Source organism: Gekko japonicus, unplaced genomic scaffold (assembly GCF_001447785.1).
Source record: "Gekko japonicus isolate JY-2015 unplaced genomic scaffold, Gekko_japonicus_V1.1 scaffold140, whole genome shotgun sequence".
NCBI lineage: Eukaryota > Metazoa > Chordata > Lepidosauria > Squamata > Gekkonidae > Gekko > Gekko japonicus.
In genome coordinates this window covers 739,992-745,355 of record NW_015169781.1, presented here as the reverse complement: position 1 = coordinate 745,355, position 5,364 = coordinate 739,992, and positions in this window count along the sequence as shown.

Here is a 5,364-nt window from a genome sequence, read left to right as displayed (position 1 = left end):
AATTTTAAAATTTAAGAAACTGGTTTAAAGGAAAACAGCTCAATTAAAAATTCTTCATCCAGACATAACAGATACAGGGGGAGAGTGTTCCTTAACACTGCTTTGCTCAATTACAGGACTTCTGATCTGGGGGGGTATCATTTCTAAGAAATTTGACACCCCAGCACTTCCTGGTTAAAGGGCAGTGGGGAGTCTGGAGACCCGCTCCTTAATTCTGCGGGGCCTGGGGTGGCACTCTTGCTATTACCCCTCCTATGACAATTTTGTGCCAAACTTGATTTCATGAGTAGGCTGCTTCATGTGTATTAGCGACGAGGCAAATTCCAATATCAGCATAGTTAAGCGCTCCCCCTCAGCTGGTTTTAGTGGCATAAGTCAGGGGGCTTCACTGTGGCTGTAGCCTGCTTTAAACGCTTAAAGATTAGATGAGCACTTTCGTACATGGTGAAATGTTTCTTTTGCTCAGCATCCCCCCCCCCCCCACGCACTTAATGCTTCCCTGGGTCACTGTTTTCAGGGAGGAAATCACTGGGTGTTTTTTACCCAAGACCACCTGGAGTGTTCCATTATTTGGAGGGGACAATGCTCCACTCACAAACTCAATTTTATTGGAGCAGGGGTTGTTTCATGGCCCAGCTGCGACCTTTGTTTATAGAGAGGAAATTGTAAACAGAGGCAATACTCTGTGGACACTGTTTAAGTAAAAGTGATAATGATCTAAAAAGGAAAAGCTGTAGAGCCCGCTTCTCTATGCATTCTGCCAAAATGGATACCCAGAGGGTTTTACAAATCCAGGAGTACTTTTTTCTCTATTACTTCCAAGGAAAAGCTTCCGCTCTAGAAATTCTAGAACCAGACTTGTGTGAGATAGCTTCCATTTTAACCAACAGACATCCAGATCAAAAGCTGTCTGAAGGCACAGAGTAGAGCAACAATGATACAAAGGGTTTTTAAGGATTAGAGGTTCAGAGGAACAGTTAGATTTGAGTTGTACTATAAGAACTTGCTTTTTTGTTGTTGTTGAAGTTATACATAGATTTCAGCCTTTATGTATGTTATCTTTTGGGTTAAAGTAACGTTTGATGCTTAGTGTGTTCACTTTGTTAAAACATCATGTTGCAGTTTGGATGTTTATTGTCTCTTTAGAAAATAATGTTTTTTAAAAAATAAGATTTGAGTCCAGTAGCACCTTAGAGACAAACAACAGGAGTTTCTGGGTATATAAAGTGGGAGGTGAATTCAATGGGCTTTGTATCCCTGCATCCTTTACAACACCCTTCTGACTAGGATATCGGACTCCGATATCTCCGTTCCTCCTTGTGTCTGTTTGGCTTTGGGAGGCTCATCTCCTGAAACGCTTGTTGCTCTCTAAGGTGCTTCTGGATTCAACCCTGCAGACCAACACAGCTACCCTCTGAAATCCCGCCCCAGTTGTCAGGAGAAATCCCGCCCCAGTTGTCAGTCACAACAGTTCAGTAGACACTCCATGTCCAGAGGCAGTCTACCTGAGTACCAGATACTAGTGACTAACAGGGAAGGACAGTCATCTCTGTGCTTTGGTGGAAAGCTCATCCAATATATAGCAAGATGCTACCAAAAATGGGATGCTGAGCTAACGGACTTTTGGTCTAATGCAGCAATACTATGCTCATGTTAATTTAGGGGTTGTCCATTGCGACAGTTCGGCAGTTTGAGACCCGAGTGCTGCATGACGGAGTGAGCTCCTGTCTCTGGTCCCAGCTCCTACCAACCTAGCGTTTCGAAAGCAAGAAATTGCGAGTAGATAAATCGGTACCGCTTTGGTGGGAAGGTAACAGCGTTCTGTGTGACTTGGAGTATAGTCATGCCGGCCACATGACCACAGAAACGTCTTCGGACAGCGCTGGCTCTTCGGCTTGGGAGCGGAGATGAGCACCACACCCCTAGAGTCGGATTTGACTGGCTTTTGAGCAAGGAAAACCTTTACCATTGTGACAAAACACAACCAGCTGCTAAATGCATCCCCTCCCCAGTTCCACATGCCAGATCCGTGTATGTGTGGAGTGGGGTAACTGTTCCCTCACCACCTCCATGTCCCCTTCCTTTCTGCCACCTCTGTGCCGTGCAGTGCAGGAGATATGCCTGCTTGAAACACACACACACCTGCCTATCACGTTGCCACAGCAACCCTGCTCAGTGGTGGGTGGAAACATGTAGGTGGCAAGGGAAGCCTGGCATTCACACTTCAAACATAGCCCTGCTCTGCAACCCCCCCTCCCCCGCAATCCCTAATTTCATCTAAGACACAACACACGGGTCTTAGCTCGAATCCACTCAGAAAAAGTGGAGATGGGCCAATTAAAATGATCCAGGAGGTGGAGCCCCTTCCCTAGGAGGAAAGTGTGCAGCAGCCGAGTCTTCTTGGTTTACAAAAAAAAGGCAAGTAAAGAGAAAGGGGGGAGGGGGATCGTAACATATTTATAAGACAGCATGAAATGCTTAAGGAGATCCTGGTGCTGTAAAGCGAAGGGAAGGGAATACAACTGCTTCTGCCTAATAAAATACAGTACTTATTCCAATGCAAGATTCATTTTTGTTCCAGATGTGTCATCAAAAAAAGAAAAAGAAAAGAGGGGGGTTGTCTGATATTCACATACAAGTGACAGTTTTGTCCAGTAAAACTGTTTTTTGAGTGTGTGCAGTATTTAATTTAAAGGGGTCATCTTACATTCGGGGTTGCCTTCCTTTTGGGTAAACACAGTACTTCCTTTCAATTATGAACTATTTCCTACTTACTGAAATTCAAAGTCCTGTTAATATTGATATATTCTTATACTCTTCAGACTGCAAAGTTTGCCAGAACTACACAAACAGACAAATAGTGAAGAATTGCCACCTCTAACAAGATTCCTTAAAATGTAAGATATACACTGCCATGACAATACATATCAGGTGCTAAGGATTCAGAAAGGAGTAGCTGTGTTAGTCTGTTGCAGCAACCATAAACTTTCTTTATTCTGGCACAGATTCTCATGGACAAGAATTTACTTACGCTACAATAAAAACTTGCCAGTCTTTAAAAAAATGTGCTCTAGGTCTGTTAGAAATGTGGTGTGTTCATATTCTCCATGTCAATCAATAAATGTAGTAAGAACAGATACATCCTGAGGTCAGCTACCAAGCCCCCCCTCGCTTCACGCTGCATAGCAAAGGGAAGGCAAATTGGTTTCTATATGCAGCAGGGTCTTTTTGATGATGACTCCTGTGACAACTGTCTTTGCCCCTTCTTGTCAGTCACACCCCCCACCCAATTGTATTAATTGGGGACAACTTCCAACATCTATATTTTGGGTTCCGATTGCCTAGTCTTTTAAACTGCTACTACAACATTTAATCCTTTCTTTAGCTATGATGTCATTTAGACTTACACTGTTCTGCAAGCCATTTAGAAAATAAACACAACGCTTTGAAAGTGGGTTAAGAATGAATAGCTCAAAGATAATGTGGCTGGAAGACGGGTAGCAGTCAACTGGCAGTCATCTGAAGCACGTGCCACCTACAGGGGTGTTTTTTTCTGAAGTTTATTTCAATCAACCCACCACTGATGATGATGATGGTATAGAGGTTCTAGAAGATGGTACAGAGGTTCTAAAAATGCTTCAGTATTGCAACTCCCTGTTCTGTCCCCACCCTCCATCACATCCTGCATTAGGTCCTAGAGAAAGGCCCTGTTTGTGCACATTCTACAAAGCGCCATCAGTGGCAAGGGTAACAGATAAACTAGCAAAGCACAATGTTACTCTACATATCAAGTTGTAACATATTTTACCAACCCCCCCCCCCCCCCAGCCAGTGTGGTGTAATGGCTGGGGTTGGACTCGGCCCTGGGAGACCCACCTGTGAATCCCAGCTCAGCCACAGAAGCTCACTGGATGACCAGGAAATTGATACTCCCTCAGCCGAAGCTACCTCACAGGTTGGCTGTTGGGAGGAGAAAGTAAAGGAGGAGAAAATGATGCTGTAAGCCACTGAAAGCCCACGCTGGGGAGAAAAGCAGGCCACAAAGGCCTAAATATATATACTATAAAAACAATGGGGCTGGCCCTGCTGTCCTTGTTCTCCTCTTTCTTTGCCCTCAGAAGCCAGTTCTGAGGAAAGCTGCATGGGCCCATTCCAGCCAGCGCAATTTGCCAGTCAGCAGCCAGTTTTTAATCTATTATATACAGATGAATGCAGACTCCAGTCATGTGAAGCCTGCAAAAAAAAAAGGGGGGGGTTGCAACTAGAATAAATTAAGTCCATTTGCCTATTAAATGCAAAATTCAGATTTGGCTGGCAGAGAAATTTTTGATCTGCAAGTTCAAAGTTATGCATCAAGCAATAAACCATCAAGCATATTTCAGTAATTGTACATTCTTTATTCTGCTTCGAACTTGATGCAGGGAGGGGCAATGCTGATGATGCCCCAACATCTGGCCACTAGTTGCCTTCCTTCATCTGAAAATACACTCCATTGTTTTTAGAGAAAATGGGTGACTGATAAAATGCCCCGCTTTTCTTTCTTGACTGGCTCATGTTGCTGAGCCTTCAAAAGCAAGAGTGAGACGGCATGGTACAGGGGTAAAAATGCCGGGCAAGGATCTGAGAGACCCAGGTTCGAATCCCCACTCTGCCATGGAAGCTTGCTGGGCGACCTTGGGCCAGTCACTCTCTCTCACCTTAACCTACTTCACACAGGTTGCTCTTGGGTTCCCATTGGAAAGAAAAAGCAGCACATCAGTACCTAAAACTAGTCTGTCCCAAACCCCAGAGAACTCTGCACTGGTACATACCCAGAACAAAGTCCTCTGGATCCCTGTTAGATACAGCTGGCCAGACAACTGACCTAGGAAATCACCATATTCATGGAGGAGAGATTGATCAGTGGCTCTCAGACACAATAGCTCAACAGAACATACCTCAGTTGCTGTGAGGCCAGGGGATGATGGCTATTTACTTCATGTCCTGGGCTTTCTGAAGGCATCTGGCTGGCCACGGTGGGAAACAGGATGCTGGGCTGACCTTGCAGGGCTTGCTTTACACATCACTCAAGTCTTTCTTAAGATCAGGCAGTTGCAAGGCTTCTGGGAGCCTCATCCAGTGCAAACCCAGGCAGCCTTACCAAACACGTGTTCCATCCCAGGGCCAGGATTCAAGGTACTGATTCTGAAGCACTAACAAAACCGTGTGGACTAAATAATCATAATAACCTAAATTCCAAACCAAAAAAAGCTGAAGCCTGTATAAATTGCCCACATTTGCATAATCTCTTGTTTTGCATCATTTATGCTACTTTTGCTAGCCAAGAAAAGGGTAAGGAAGCCAATGGCCTAACCCCCCGCCCCC